Here is a 17,267-nt window from a genome sequence, read left to right on the forward strand (position 1 = left end):
CTTAAAAGCCCATCATAAGTAATCTTCTTTACTGCAGATTTGACCATTTCTTTTCTGCCTGGAAAATATAAAAAAAAATAGCATTAGGGAAGAATGTTAAGGGATATTTGTTTCAAGTGAGATACCAGGAATAAAAATACTTTGGGCTTGTTAATGCTTTGAGTTATTTTCCAGTAGGTAAGTGCTGTAAGTGCAAAATCAAAAGATTTCAAATAAATGCACCAGAGGGAAGTCCCTTTGCAAGGAAGAGTTGAACCAGCCACCTTCTGCAGCATCTCCAGTAACTACCCACGTCACTGAAACTTCTGCTGAGTAGCCTTCTTGTTCAGCTATGCTTCACCCAGATTTGCATTTGCAATGCGTTGACTGACTTCTCTTTAAGTACTAGTCCTTGTGATCCTTTTTTTTTTTTTGACAAAAAAATTGTTCTCACTGGTTTGTTGGCATCATTGTAAATTGTGAAGCCCTTCCTTATGTGCCTACTGCAATCTGGAATTAGTTTAATGGAAATAGGGGTGCAAGTATGGAGTTAAAAGGAGATGAGTATGGAAAAAGCTGAGCAAGTGTCGCTGCTGCCAGGGATGCCATTGGATTCAGACTGGGTGCTGATGGCATTTGTGTTGCTGCCATGGTAGTTGTTGTGTTGTTAGAGAATTTATTCCTCACACCTAACTTGTATCCGATTTGCTTGTATCTGCCTTGCTGCAAATTAACTCTATGCCTTTTTGTCCTGCAATTTTGGTTATGTTATCCCGTCCCCAATTTTTTCTTTAGGCTAAGCCCATTTATTCCATCTTTCACAGCTCCTCCCCTAGAAGACACCTCTCACCCTTTTTTTTACACGCAGGCTCACGTGCAAACCCACCGAGGATACTAACTGCTGATGCAATTATTATTATTATTCTTGCTTTCAGCAACACCTTAACTCTTCTGAATGGGATAATCAATATTCTCTGCTCGTAATGGTAATGGCTGACTGTGCTGCTCTGTAACGTCAGATGAATAGTTAAACATCGGTGTGTTTTCATCTGGTGCAGTCCAAGGCTCCCAGCTGCCAGCAGCTCCCACCTCCTCGCTCACGTATACGTGAATTTTTCACAAGCCTGTGCTGTACAATGACCATTCAAGGCAGAGATTCCTTTGTTTCTTCTGTGTATCCTTAGACTAATGCTATCTGTATTTGTTATGTATTAATCATTTTTATAGTCATCTCTGCATGATTCCTTCTATAAATAACAATCTCAAATCTCTCTCCTATCTTGTTTACCATAGCTAATTCTTTAAGCTGGGTGTCTTCACCAGAGCTGTAGCCAAAATGAGCACAGATAAAAATCATAACATAGGCTTGGTTGTAGTAAACCTGGATTTTCTTGGTTCTGCTGCTAATCAAGCCTTTCAAATAATCTTTTTATCCAGTCTCCATAAATACTGTACAGTGGTGACAAAAGACAGGTGCTATTTTCAGACTTAAAGCTGTCATGTTAGTGGCTGTCATTAAGTATATAATTCCTGCTGTGTCTGCATCATCTATAAATGAAAGTCTCCTGAAGGAGAAGTCTCCAGGGAGGGTAAAGAGCTGCAAACCAGTGACTGCGGAATGTGCCTCCGAGATGCGAAGTTAGGAGGAGAAGCTGAAAACGTGATATGTCTTTTTCAGTTTGACCTCAGCCTCTAATAGTGTTTGGCAAGTCAGCCTGGCAGATAAATTGGTTCATATTAGAAAATGGGGTTGATTTATTATGAAATTGATTGCAGCCCTGTCCTGCGCTGAAGGCATTAGCGATAACGGCATTGGGTGCCTCAGCTCTTAACTAATGGGCTTTCCCCAGGCTCTCCACTGCTGCAGGACTTTTACCCACAGCCAACAGCATCCAAACCTCACACCGGTGCTGGTCCCTCCTCACAGATGCAAAATCCTTCCCAGGTAGGGGTGTGTCAGGGAATGCAGGTCGGGGTTTCTGGATGGGCTGGGCTCCTGGGAGCCTGCAACCGCCTCCTGCTCCATCACCTTCAGGCAGGGCAGGCTGAGATGCCCTGGAGACAGCTGGCGTTTCCCAGAACATACAGACCTGCAGGAGCAGGGCCAAGACAACCTTTGGAACCAGCACCTTGAAACATCAAAGCATTGTAGGTGTTTTTCTTATGACTGCTTTCTGAAAATGGAAAGGGTTTCTGGAAATATGGAAAAGTATCCACCAAACATCTTTCTTTTCCTTTTCTTTGGTGATATTGAAAAGTCTTTTAACGACAAAGAAAAGCCATCACCAAATGTAACAAGGGAGTTTCACTACTTTTTGCAAACAAAACCGTATTCACCCACAATGGCCACAATCTGCAGCGCAGTTGCCTCAAATCTCTCGACACAGTGGGGAATAGCCTTTTCATCTGGGACTGATTAAAACGCAAATGAACAAACCAAACATAGTGGCCACTTAGACCCTGTAAACTATTTGGGGTCTATTTAATTTGGGAAACTCTAATCTACTGTTTACGGTACAGATACAGCTGTAATAAATGCAAAAAAGAGTATACCCAGTGTCAAAAGTCAGTCTCTTATGTTCATGCCTTTCTCTTTGGACACTTATCCTGGGCCCTGCCCTAAAGAGCAAAGGATTTTCCAGGTTAATTCACTGTAGTGGGAGTTACGACTCTTTCAACAGTTGTGCTTAGAAATCACTGAATAGCAGACACTGAAACATTTAGTGGCTGCTTTAAGCAATATTTTTCAATATTTTTGAAGGAAAAGGGTTTTCAATGATTGAAATGTGCCTTTAGACATTTTCCAAATGAAAAATTTCAATATGAAAGAACCGTGTGGCTTGAAAGGAAAGCTCATTGCAAGAGAGCCTGTAATTGGACAAAACTGAAAATAAACTTTTCAAAATAACTGAAAACAAATTGATTTGGGGGATGAAGGAAGGTTAAATTTTTATAAATGTTTTCTAACAACTGCCTGCCAGTCAATCCCACATTGGCTCTCTTTTTGCATAAATTACTTTTCAGGTAGTAGCGACACTTGTTACACCACCCCCATGATGGCCCGTGATCCTGACAGTGATGCAAGATTGGCTGGCTATGCTTTTGCCATCAACTTCAGTAGCATTTTGATATATGAAAAAGCAGTACAGTATAACTGCCCTGCAGTAAGAAACAACTGCACAACATAAACTTTTTCAGAGAACAGTTGTTTCTACAGAAAGCACTTAGTATCTCTTCAAAGCAGCTTTGGAGATAATGTCTTTCTTCTTCCTGTCCTAGCAAATGGTAGGTCACATCTGGCAACAGCTGCTAAGAAGCCAGAAGACTGTAGCGTGTGTCTTACTGAAACAAAATATCCATGTGGCCAAGAGCCACAGTCATCAACTACATCACCCCAAATCCTCTCAAGCCAGTACCATACCTGTCCTCCTAGGGTCTAGGTCTGGGGCTTGAGCTGAAGGCCCTATAGCATCCATACCGTGCTCATTTAGCAAGCAGTCCTGGGAAGCATTCACCACAGATGGGCAAAGTGCCGCTTTCCCATCACACGACCTCCAGCAGCACCAAGCAGATAATATAGAGATATGAACAAGACAACTGGGAGCCCCATATATTTTCCAGATTAATTTTTATAGTGTAGCACATTGGCCTGAGAAATAGTTAGTTCTGAATATTGTGAATAATTGTCTAACATGTCCCTTTTTCAGGCTTGTGCTTTTATCATTAACACCTCAGATTAGCAAAAACTCAGTCTGAGATGTTCCTTTGATTTAAAAGGTTATAAATTTTGGATGCAATGTCAGAGAGTAAATTTTACAACGCAGCTGAGCTGTGGACTAATTAAAAGACTACCCCAGTACTTTTCTCACCCAATACATCTCAGATTTGTGACAGCCTTCAAGAAAAGTCATGAATTATGCCATGTGCACCATATGCAATCTATTGATCTCTCTGTGTGTACATATGCTCTGTGTGTGTGTGTGTATGTGTACTACAGCCTATGTTCATGGTGGCTTCTTCACAACTGTGCACACAGATGAAAGTTTCTCATACCAGAGAATTTATAGCAGTGCAATTAATGATTGCAGTTATTTTGCTTCCTTGCCACTGCAGGGTTACTACTGCTGTTTAACTCCAGATGTCCTAGAAGTCAGAGCTGGACATTACACTTCAGAGGAAGAGGGTCCACCTACTCGTGTTGCTCCAGTGAGCAGAGGTAAGATTTATCTATCACTGAGATGTTGCTTAGGTCCTGATCGAGGTACTCTGACCCATGCCTTGTGGACCTCGTTGATTCTGTATAATTTAAAGTGAAAATGGGAAAAATGCTTACGTTTCTCTTGACACCATGCATTGAGTGGTCCCATACCCTTTTGGCTTGGGAGTCAACGTTTTGTGGTCAGAAACAGTGTACTCCTCGGTGCTCCACCTGACACAGGATGTCTCTAAGTTGCCTTGTCCTTCCTAGGGCCATGTGAAATGGCTTTCTGCTTGCCAGGATCTCTTCCTAAGGCAATGTCTACAAAGGACAAGCTTCTCTCAACCATTAGCAAAGCACATATGTAAAGAGCAAAAGGGCAACATATGTTTAAGAAACAAGATCTGTGGTAACCAGGAGAAAGTGGGAAATTATATCAACCAGCTTTAGCTAGTGAAACCCAAAGGTGAAATCTCTGAAGTTTCAGGGACCTGTTTTTCATTTTTCTCAATCATTCTTATTCTGGCTGTTGACGTCAGTGGATTTGGCACTAGATCAACAGGGAAACAGAGGGACAGTTTCCCCTCTACATATGCAGAATTAGAGATTCATACCAAGATAGATGAGCTAGATTTAGATGACAGGGAATTTCTGGCTCCGAGTGTTCATGTAAAAAGTATTACACAGTATTAGGCCTGTGTGAGCTCCCAGTGTAATAAAGGAGAATTGTATAAGCCTTGGCAGGGACATATCACTAGGACTTTGTTTTGATGAAAAAACCTGGAAACATACACTTAGCTTTCCTACTAGTTGTAATTATCTAGCTGTATTGATCGTGGTGTTAAGGTTATCTGATGGGTAGGGTGTGAGCAAGGGTCAGGTTCAGTCCGTGAATTAAAGCTGCAGAGTGTCAGCTCTAATTTACAGGCATACAGTTTGAAAATTGTCCTCCTGCAACTGCAGAGCTCCCTGGGATTGACACAGATAGGCAGCATATGGAGCCTGTGCAGCAGGAACAGAGGCACCCGGCACTTGGCATCGCTGCTCTGTATTATGCAAATATCTGGGTTACGAAAGAAGGAAACAAGGGCAGAATAAATTGGGGGGTCTGGTCTCTTCTGCAGGCACAAGTAAAACCCTTGGTGGCATTAATGAAATTCGCAGACTTGTGGAAAGGAGGACAGGCTCCTCAGCTCTGATTTTAGTCCTACAAACGTGCAATACCTTGAAGGCAAGAGAAGGTGATTACTGCGGTTTGCACGCAAGGCTTTGCACAGCAGGGGCATCTATGCAGCCTGCACGGTAAAATATGCTGTTCCATGTTCTCCAGTACCACAACCAGAGCCAAAGTACAAGAACCAGCAGTTTCAGTGAACAGGGCTCATTAACATACCATTATTCTCTCTGGAGACAAGCCTGTCCCTTCTGCCGCTGAGCTCTTAGATAGGGAGGAGACAGGAAGAGCAGCAGATGGTTCTGTTGTGTATCCTGGGGTACACTGCTGTACCGCATGGGCAAAATACAGAGAGGACCCAACCAATTCCCTTCAGGCAGCTCAGCCCCAGGCACTCACTGGTGGAGCTCAGCTGCCCCTCAGCCGGAGGCTTTTCTGTGGGGTTTCCAGCGAGGACCTGGTGGCGTGATGTTTCTGGGAAGCCCCAGGCTTGAGCAAGCAGGGTTGCTGCAGCTTGGTCCCCACCAGCCCCAGTGCTTGCTCTCCTCTCTCAACCTGGGGGCCACTGACCTCCAGCTGAGTGCCACCCTCCTCTTCCTCCCTCTGGCTGGCTGAAAAGACAGAGGAAGCAGAAGGGGAAGGGTACCTGAGGCACCAAATGTCTTATTAAGACTAAGCCCTGTTTACCAGCTGCTATATCATCCCATCCAGGAGGTGGCTGTATATCAATGGAGAACCATGTTCCAGCAAGGTGCGTGTTTCATACCTACCTGCTCTGCAGGAAAGATGTGGAAGTCAGTTAGCTGTGATGTGCCGAAGGGTCCTCAGAAAAGTCGTTCACTTCACTAGGAGCAGTGACAGAGCAGACCTGAAATCCCACCCCACTCCACTGCTGTTATTTGACTTTCACCATGACTGCTGTGCAGTTGCCTGTCCATTCACAGGCATTTGTTGTGGGCTTATTTGGGTATATCTTGGCATTTAAGAGGTGTCAATCTGCTAAAACTTAAGTGGCAATAGCTAATCACAGTTAGTTTTATTCTTTGCAGAACATAACGTGAAAGCATATGGCTCAATAACATAATTTACTTTCTCTGGGCTAACAGCATGGTCAGTTCTGAAAAAAAAAACCAAACCAAAAACAAACCAGCAGAGGACACAGTCTCTGGTCCTTGCTGTAAGCTCCAGGGATCCTGCACTCACAGATGCATCAAATGAAGAAAAAAGCCCCACCCTCACATCATTAGTCATTCCAAAAAATGGCAACACCAGGTTTTCTTCTCACCTCTGACATCTTGAGAAAACGCTGCTTTCAAAAGTGAATTATTTTTGCTGGGTCCTTGAAATTGAGTGCCACTCATTTTGGATTTGAAATCTCTCTGTAAAGGTTTAGAGATGGAAATTTCAATTCCTAGACCCTAGAGGAATTGCAGAGTGGGTGTTATACTGTATTCATTCAGAAAGCAGCCATACCCACCTGTCGATCAAAATCAGAGGACTCCGTTGTCTTGTGTGTATATTCAGTACACTAAGCTAGAGCTGTAAACAGTATTTGCAAGATTTCCAACATCCTTCCACAGCAAATTCTTTACGCACAAATCTTTTCTATCGTAATTTACATTTCATACCTGTTTTCCCAAATCTTCAAAGTCAGAGGACCAAATCTTTCCTTCAGCAATATTACTATGAAAGCTACTGACTCATGGGAATAACCAGAGTGTAGGATTTGTCTTAACTTCTTGGCTTGATGCCAATATAACATTTCATAGATCTTTTTTAGGTGTTTCCTATTGTCATGGCAACTCTGATCAAAAACCTTTCCATGAATAGCCTTGTCAATTGCAACACAAGCTCCTGGCTGGCTACAGCCTGCAGTTCTGCTCCAGTGTGATTTCACAAGCTCCTTTTGCTTGACCTTTCATCTCCTATCTTTCCCCAGATCCCTTATTGCTCAAGCTAGAAATATAGCATTTGTTTTGCAAGAAAGCTTTAAGAATCTTTATAAGTGATAACTAACAGCCAGAGCTTGCAGCTGACTTCAAGGAGAGAGCTGCATTAGGAGAGATTACAGGCTATAATAAGCACCTCTCCTGCAAAACAGAGCGTGGACCACGATAAATCCTTACGAGCATTGGCTCTAGCTGAGCCTGGGACTCTGCACCTCCCTAAACCCGCCCTATAACACAGGGTAATAAGCCGAGCTGTGGGGAGCAGTGGGCTTGGTAAAGGGTATCCCACTTCTGAGCAACAAATCCCGTGGCCAGATTCTCCTGCAGTGCCATGGCAGCTAAGAGAGATACTGCACGTGTCATCAAAGTCTAATACCACCTTGCTTGCTCAGCTCTGGGGCAGCAGGGTGGACAATCCATATTGGTCAAGGCTGCTAGATTTGGCTTTTTGTATCTGATATTTTCTAAGGTGTTTGAACAGCCACATGGGAAATTGCAGCACTGTGGAAATCAATAAGAGTTTTGCCCTTGGCCTTCTGCAGGGCCAGGATTTCACCAGCTGTCTCTAAGGTATCATGCTTAGCAGGAGCTGAAATAGCTTAGTAGAAATAATATACATTTTGTATATACATCTCATCTGAAGTCGGTATCATTATCCCCCGACAGGGAAAATAAGGCAGGGAGATGTGAAATCTCATGCCCTAAGGTCAGCCCGTCACTAACCCCGGGAACAGAAGAGAGGTCTCTGGAGTTTCCCCTCCCACGTGGGAGCCACTGCTACAATTCATTATTTTAAGCACTTGCAAAAAAAAGGTAGAAAGGAAGGAGGAATAGAAATTACAGGGATAAAACCCCTTCTTTATATATACATATATATTATATATATGAGATAGAGATATATATATATAGTTTTGTCTTGTCTTGTATCTTCAACCCTGCTTTAAATAAAAGCTCACAGACTTGTCGGTTCCATCAGGCAAAATTATTATTCGGCTTTAGAAAGAACATCCTGCCAAGTGTTGCAGTTCAAAAATAAGGAAAACAGCTCTGCCAAAATGCAGCAAATGTGATTACACAAAGCCAAGAAGACCATAATTAGATCATTACCATGGAAACAACCTAATTACATGTGTAATGCAGCAAGGTCTGAGCTGCGTATCCGAATGTGTTTTGCTATTGTCTAGCAGGGCCATAGCACTGCCGTTTGCCTTGTGTTATTAAGCCACCTTGATCATTTTGGATCGGGTTTTCTTGGAATAAGTCCCCCTCCCCATTACGGAAAGAATTAAACTGTGCATGAAATGACTTGAGCAAGACTGCCTGAGGCTCGGCACTGTGTGCAGGCAAGCGGGATCCTGCCTGCACGACCAGCACGGCTAGGCAGCCACGACTTGATAGAAGCTCTCTTGCACCGAGATCTGGAGCTCCCCAGGTAACAGCCTGCAGTCCCTTAGCCGTGTCCAGGAGTTGACATTTGATCATAAGTGCAACCCTGGAAAAGAAAGCTGAGCTTGCCAGAGACTTGCTAAATGTTGCTGCCTTCCTCTGCCTTGTATTAATTTCTCCATTGCTGCAGTAATTCACCACCAGGAAGGTGCTCAATGGAGATGGCATGTAATGGCCAGGCAAAGACGCCTGGGACTCCCTGTGTACTGATCCACATGTTGCTTTCTTGCGCAGCTGGACTGTACTGTGGAAATGCACATTTAGCAGAACTAGGTTATGATATTGTCTCACTGGTGGAAATCAAATCACTCCTGAAGGACAGTGTCACAGTTCTTATTTTCAGGCAGAGAAAATGAGGCAAGGTGAAAGGACGTGTTTGTCAGCTTGGAGGACCAAAGCAGAACTGTGAATAAACTACATATAATCCAAAATAATTTCAGAGAGTAAAAGCCAGAATCACACATGCATGGTTGCATGCCTTGCAGCATAAAATTAGATGCACAGGGAGAGGCAGGGGAGTCATTGATGAACCTCTGCTATTATCTCCATAGGTCTACAGCCCACTGCTGTTGAATTGTGTGGTTGTAGTAAATATGACCCACAGGGTATATACACAAAATGATGGTAAGCGCTGTCACCCCCCTTGATGCACATTGGATTTCTGTGCCCGTTCTGCGATCAGACTGGATATACCTCACTCAGCAGGAAAGGAAGAGGATGGCTCATTAGCTAAGGGGTACTGTAATAAGGCAAAAGCCAACGGGACTGTCTGGCAAACCTACTGCTCCTTCTAATTAATGAGGAGAGATGGTTGCTGGGCCAACTGCAGATGTTGCTGCAAATTATGCCATTGCTATCCCTGCCAGCGAGCTCTCGCGGCAGCTAGCACATCTCCAGGTGTTCTTGCCACAACAATAGTCCCTGCTGTTCATTTTGTCTCCTTCCAGGGAAAATAAAATGCTTCCTTTTGGTGGGGAGAAATGCTGATACTGAGGAGTTTTTCAAGCCCAGACTCCACTCCTTTAATTTCTACTCCTCTTGTATTGGTCCCATTTTCCTTCTCTGATTTGTCCTCAAACTCTTTTCATTTTCCATTCAAATTGCTTTCCAAACCACAGAATAAAGCTAGAGAGAAGCGCCTTGAGCGATGCCGATTTCCCTGCTTGGCTTCCCAGCCATGAACACTAAGAGGATATCTTGAGGAAGCTGTCGAAACCTCTTCCCGTCCCGGCTCTCTCCCTCTCCCCCGATGGGGCCATTGGTCCTGCCAACACTAGGGGCGATGCAGACCTGGCCCGTGTGGGACTGCTTGCTCCTCTCCGGCTCTGAACAGGCTGTTTTTCTCTCACACACATCTATTGTACAAACTCATGTAAGTTCGCTGGGTAAAACCTGATGTTCAACTTTTGCGCGAAGTCAGCAGAATGAAAGAAAAAGACGAAAAAGCCCAACCCCCACCACGTTCTCCAGTTTTGCTCCGTATGCAAAACCTGTCTGCATGGTTCTGCTGAGCACCGATGCCCTACTTTTATCCCTCACACAGCTCAACTAAAAATACACTGAGATTTCAAGCAAGGTCCCTGCTGTGAACCGTCTGAGCAAGCAGGCATTGCTGCAGCCCCAATCCCGGCGAGGTGCAGCCTGGCCGTGCCTGCGCTATGCCGTGCTCCCGGTGCAATTTATACCAGCCCTTGGCACTAAATAGGATGAGAAAAAGCCAGCAATCTTGAGAAAATCAATACCCCTTCTTCCCATCAGCTCAGACAAAATGTTCTGACAAGGTGTTGCAAGAACAAAATTGAAGAAAGATATGAGATAACTTAAGAACTACTCGCTATTATTACTACTATTAGTGTTATTTATAACACAGTAGTACTGAAGAAGCCCTGCTGGTATAGAGGGTGGCTTTAAGCAGTAATATCTGGGGCTCTGAAACAGATATGGAAATAAAAACATGGCTGAAACTCTTTAATGCTGGACATTGTACACGCTTGCTTTATGTGCTTAAACAGAAAAGAGACTACCATGCTGGTTTTGTCTAATTTGTGTGGTCCTGAGAAAGCACGACAAATAAAGGTTAGTGAAACACAATTTTAAAAGCAGGGGAATCTAATAGAGATTATTTGTGTTAAAGATAGGGTCTATAAATTCTTCTGCCCTGGAAAAAGTGACTGAATTTTACCAGCTGGCTTCTCAAGTTACCCTAAACAATGTTTTTCACAATAGCATGTTTTTTTAGAGGGCTTCAGCTTGAAGCTCGCTTTAGCTGTCTTCTGCTTAATTTTCCGCTGCATAAGAAGGAAAATGGAAATTATTTGATGACACATATGGATTATTCGCAAATAAGGATGTACATATGTGGGTCTAATTTATTTGAGGAATGTGGCACTTGGTTCCTGCCGAGGGGCACAAAATCTCAGATGCGTGTGCGCTGCTGGCCCCCAGCGCTGCCTGCAGCTCACGTGGAGCCTCTACCCATGGCGGGATGGGGGCCAGAATGGGCTCCCCTGCCTACAAAGGGGTACCCAGGCCCGAGAGGGTATGTCTGCTCCTTGCCTGGGGCTACACCTCCTCCTTACCCCTCCTCCTTCCTCCAGCAGGTTGTTTTCAAGGGAAAGACAGACATTTTTCCTGAAGCCTTCCAGCAATTCCTTGTTTAAGAAGGGGAATCAGGCTCTGAAGAAAAGCCTGATGGATTGTACACTTCCCAGGGCACCCCCCACTGTAGTAGAAAACACCTATGATGCAATTCCCTGGCAGACTAAATTATGAGTAAAACACTTGTAAAAACTATAAAGGTACATGCATTTAATTTAGACTCCAGGAAGCTATTGCATTTTTTTCCTATTAAATATTAATTCCCTTTAAAAGAGTTCTTTTGAGCTGTTTTGAGAACACAACTGGTACTCTAATGTCATCTAATTAATTAAGAATTTCATACACATATGTATTAACAGTCTGCTATTATTGCTGAGGACATTTCACTGGTATTTAAATATATTGAACCGAACATGATTTGCATTTAAATGCAATGATCCGTACAGCTTCCTGGAAAGGCATGTCTGGTAGATGAAGTCTGACTTTGCCTCCCTGACCTCAGTGTCCCGACAGTATGCCGAGGCAGCTCAGCTAGAATTTCACTCCATAAATTGAGAAATGGCAAGGAAACAACAGAATTTCTCCCAAACTGCAGTACGGACAGGGTACTTTGTGAGTCCGCTGGTGACAAACACAATCTTATCAATCGCTGACATCCTCATTAACCATGTCTCGTCTCTTATCTGCTGAGCTGCCCTTTCTCACCTGTCTTGTTGATCCTTTTGATATATTTTTTTATTGGAGATGCTAACAGGACCCCTGTAGTATCCAGAGGCAGAGTCGGAGGGAGGTGAAGCCATGGGCCACTGCTTTGTCTCCTGATTCCAACTCCCACCTGGCTGAGGTAGGTACCTCAGGAGGGCTCTGGTATGTCCCCATCTTCTTTTGGCCCCAGGGTTGTGTTAGCTGGGGAGAAAAAGGGTGCAGAAAGGAGAAGGTGGGATGTGAGGTTTTAACCACAAGAGATGCATCAACGGGATGTGCTCTCCTTTAAGAATTACCTCAGTTGTTTCCATTTCCAAGATGACTTCCCAGCACTTATGCATTACTCTTCTACTTGTCTAATATGGTTCACATCGATTTTCCCCCTTACTCTCTGCTGACTGTACAGTCTGAAACACCAAAGACCTTAAAGTCAAGGTCAAGTTTTTATTCCCTGAGTAAACAAGCTGGGGAGAAAGGGAGCAAGAACTTATATCAAAAGATATACTCAGAAAGCTATGAAACAAATTTATTCCTTCCAAAAAAAACCTCTCCAAGGAAGAAGACATACAAAAGATTAATCCCTTCAGTCTGCAAATTCTGCATTGAATAAAATCCTTACTCCTGGGGAATAAATGTTAAGAGGAGGCCACTGTGCATGTGACCAAAACAAAGCCATTCTGTAATGTTTAAAGTCAAACATGAAGTTAAACACTATGTAGTCAAGGTACAAGGAAGCATTAAAAATTGTTTTCATTTTGCTAGCCAAGCAGCTTACATTTTGCCCATGCACTGAATACTTTCATTTCTCATCATTGTATCTAAGCATTGATCCCATTACATCGAATTCCCAGTGTTATTTTTGACCAATTAATGACTCCATATATTATGTTTGCCCATTTGTAATTAGAAGCAAAGTTATGCAACAAATGACTGGCTGCTTATCTGTGATTCATAGACTCTCTTGAGCCTGCAAATTTGGCTGGAAACTTGGTAAGAAATTATTTTGGCTAAAGATTTTGGATGCTTCTCACTCATGTTGAGCTGAAATATAATCAGTTCAAGTGTTTTGGGGCTTCTGCTCTGGGTTTCTTCCAGACAGAGAAATGGGTCAGTATGAAAATAATTATACAGCAAGGTGGAGATACAGAAGCTGCCACACTGGTCAGACCTGAGACCCATCCAGACCCAATGCTGGCACCAAAAGCAGTCACTTTGCACGCCTCCAGCAAGGGTAGCCCCTGCACAAGTACATGTAGACACAACCCTTGTGAGCCTCACCCCTACGTCTGAAAGACAAAGATTGTTTCAAAGCCCCAAGTCTGATGCTTCATGCTCTTTCTGATATTTTTCATTAAAATGAGTTAATACGCATACGGTAATAATTGTAACCTGATATTCTAGCTCTTTTCAAGCAGTTTGGAAACAGAGGGCTCCAGCTGGATCTAGTAGCCTGGTTTGGGGACAAAACAAATTATCTTATGCAATTTGGTTCACCTATTTTCAACGCTAATATAATTAAATGAGACAAAGTCTACAGGGAGAGGTAATACCTTTTATTAGAAAAAACTGATAGTTTAGGAAAAAAAAGCAGATATGTTTTCAGGCACACAAACCCTTTTTCAGGCTTGTATGCCAAAAAGCTTGTCAGTGTATTAGCTGGTCCAAAAAATGATATTACTTCTCTGTATAAATACTTCTTCAGTCATATCCTTAGATGATAACAGCTACAATAACAGTGCTAATATAATTAAAAGCAGTTGAGGATGATTGAATGCCATTTCATAGCAGAGTTGGACATGAAGTTTCCCAAGAATAGCAGGGTGGAGCTTTACTGCAGACACACAAAAAATTTTGTACTTTTTCCCTTATCTTTATTCTGTAATTCTGATTTTACTTACACCAGTATAAATGGAAGTCACGGGATTGATACTGGTACAACCCCCTTTGGATTTTGCATATATTTTCAAAACAGTCTTACCACCTTATAAAACGTATCCCTAATGCAGAGGATAAAAGTAGGTCATCCATTTTCTCCAGCATCCTGCTATCTCAGTAACATTAACTGAAAGGAACAGTGTGTGCACATTTTATCTGGCATCACCGTCACTGTATTCCATCAAATTACGGCCCTTTAGTCCCTCCATTGGAGTGATTCCCAGAAAAAGGCAATAATGTAAATGATGCACAGATAAGAAAGAAAAAAAAAAAAAGAAAACCTCATAAGGTGGAAAATGTATTGACAATAAGACAGCTTAGCTTTCCATGATGTTGTTTATTTTCATATTATGTTTTTAAAGCAGATTTTCCCAAGACACCTCACAACTGACTTCACATGCAGATACAAATAGAAACAATTTGTATGTCGCAGTAAATCTTAAAAGTAGCAAATCAAGACTTATAAGAAGGAAGTCAAGACAGGCAAGATAAGAAGTAGAAAATGATTAAACAAAATAATTTTGGAAATTTAGGTATTAGAATTTGTTCTCTGGGTGACAGCAAAAAATGCCATCAAAGAGCAAGAATATTAAGGGTTTTTTTACACATAGGATTAGGCGGGGTGTGGGAAAAAATATCTTTCAGTGAGGGAAGCAGGAGACAATAAGATGTGCAAGGAAGGGGCTGGAGATTCAGGAACGCTGGGAAAAGAAATGGGGAGGGAGCTGAGGGCACATGTGAAACAACACTTGTCTGCTGGCCGAGATCCGGGTGATGCTGTGCCACGTCCAGCACCAGTACGGGCAGGCACTAAGCTCTGCTCCCGGCTGTCCCCAGGGACCATCGAGGTGCCATGGCTTAAGTATACGGCTGCTGCAGGTGTTCCATGCAGGACTTCAGTTTCCTCTTTTTTCCTTTTTTTAAAATAGTGTTTCCAAGCCTACACTTTTAAGTCACCAAACAAAATTGCAAGCTCCATCAGTTTGGGAGGGAGTATGCTGCCGAGACGCTCAGAAATGCTCCAAAATGCCCTAAATAAGCACTGCCAATGTTTATTTCTAAACATCAGAGAACCAGGGATATAGAGTAGCACTTTGACTGTTTTGATTTGGAAACATTTGTGCAGATTCAACACTTGTCTGCAGCACCCTTCTGGGATGAAACCGCATAGGTACAGCAAGTGCCAAAAGTGCAGACAGAGAATTTGGAGGGGAAATTCCAAAACTCTATGTAATTTTGAAAAAAAGCCATTTAAAAGAAGTCTGATAAAGCAGAAAACTTGTATTTCAGATAGCTCACTCCCTCCATAGCCATAACTCTCCTAGGAACCTCATGTAGTTGTTTCTTCTTAACCAAAAGCCAGTAAAAGAGTCACACTTAAAACTATTCAACAATATTTTTGACCTAACTATGTTTTAGTTATTAGTTATTTAGTTATTACCTACCTACTGCAGGCCATGAAGGTTATTTTAAAAGATTGGTTATATACATATATATACACATATAGATCATATTTAATGATACCTACCTTCATGTTTAAGGGAGATAATGTAGAACCAGGTTACTGGCGATCCCTACTTCTACTTCTTATTATAACATCAAATGTGAAAGCAGATTGGCCTAACAGGAGAACTAGCACTGAAATTCTTGATAAAAATCTAAAAAGTTCAGAAATAATGATCAAAACTGTTAATTTCATGATGATTTTGTTATTAATTATTATTGCTTATTGCTACCATTGATCATAATTATGGAAACATGTTTTCCAATGTTCATGGAAAACAAATAACAAGGACAAAGAACACCTGTGGAGGAATTTGTTACTATATATTTACAAATAGAGCATTGAGGGGTCACTCCAACATCGTTTGCAAAGTTCTGAAAATTTATCCAGCGCATGCCATTCTCCAAACCCATCCGGACTCGGCTATGAGCAGCGTCAATGCTGCCATGTACTTATCTTCTGCATCTATTTCCCTTTCCCTTGCTGGAGCCTGGATAATACTCATTCCTCGCTGCTGTGATCACAGCGGAAAACCCCAACTTACCCTTTTTCCCTTAAACATAATTCAGTGGGATATTATTTTATAAAAAACTATGACTGGTATATTTTTGTTTCACATGAAAAAAAATGAGATTCAATAATGCAGACATGGCCTCATGGGAATGAAATCTCTGCCTATATTTGACCACACAAATTTAAATTTTGTTAACCCTAAACTGGAAGGAAAACTCAGTATATTTAACAGGAGTGACTGCTAGAGCTGGCTGCACTGCAGACCACAGTATGATTGCCCTGGGCTGAGAATAATAATAGAACTGGAAATGATTTTTGAATTGTGATGTCCTGGAGAAAGATTTTTTTAAAGCAGCTACGTGTGCTCTGAGTCGCTGTGGCTAGCCACCAAGCCCTGCGCTGCAGATATGTCACTGCTCCATCCCAGCCACCAAGTGTCAATCTGTGCTTGGGGTTGTTATAGGAAACAGGGGTAGGAGGAAAAGGGAATAAACTAAAATAGAAGCAAATGGCACTAGCAATGCACTGTGAATGAACCAGAAGTTTCTAACCACAGGGCTGGGCAGGGCACTGAAATGCATTTCGATTTCCTGCTCACCCTTACTAAAGCATCCCTTTTCTCCTGCAGAGTCTAGATGTAGACGGCTGAAGGCTTTTTTGCCATGAAGGGCATGAGAACAACATATAGGAAATTGCTCTTTATTAGGATTTCCTCACAATCCTGAGTCTTGCCTCAAACTCCCAAAGGAATGTGGGGAGAAAGGGAAAAAGTACTGGATGTGCTTCTGTGGCAAAAGGGTCCAGCTACCCCATCATGAAAATGTTATGATGTCTAGTGTCCAGATAGACCCTGGGCAGAAGAACTTTTAATCAAATTAGATGAGGAGGCCAAGGCCCAGAAAGCAGTGAGATTGAAGACTAGGTGTGTCAGTAGCAGTTGATGAAGTATGGACTGAAATCCTGGCTCCACTGCATTCAACGGGAGGTGTTTCCACCGATGCTCAGACACCGCCGTAGCGGGGATGCGTGAGTATTGCAGGCAGCTCACGGCCCTTTCTCACATAGAGGTGAACTATCCTGTCTGTGGGCATCTTAAACCCCCAAACTCATGTGCTGTTAATGAACAGACTTTTACAGTGTGTAAGGATACCCCCAAGGGCTTGGGTGGCTTCAAACACCTCACGGAGTTGCAGCATCTGGAGAACTTCCTCACCACGAGATGTCCGCGTGGTCCTTCGGCTCCACAGGGCACAGGGGCTCACTGTC

The 17,267-nt window shown here is 42.7% G+C and overlaps 1 long non-coding RNA gene across 1 annotated transcript in view; it reads left to right on the plus strand.

The window, feature by feature from the left end:
* The window catches only part of LOC138686905 (uncharacterized), an 80,013-nt gene that overhangs the window by 33,557 nt on the left and 29,189 nt on the right, over window positions 1-17,267 (plus strand). The window contains exon 3 of the long non-coding RNA XR_011326233.1: window positions 4,093-4,195. This is a non-coding gene — a long non-coding RNA (uncharacterized lncRNA). The remainder of the gene's footprint in view (window positions 1-4,092; window positions 4,196-17,267) is intronic.

This window comes from Haliaeetus albicilla, chromosome 9, assembly GCF_947461875.1.
Source record: "Haliaeetus albicilla chromosome 9, bHalAlb1.1, whole genome shotgun sequence".
Lineage (NCBI taxonomy): Eukaryota > Metazoa > Chordata > Aves > Accipitriformes > Accipitridae > Haliaeetus > Haliaeetus albicilla.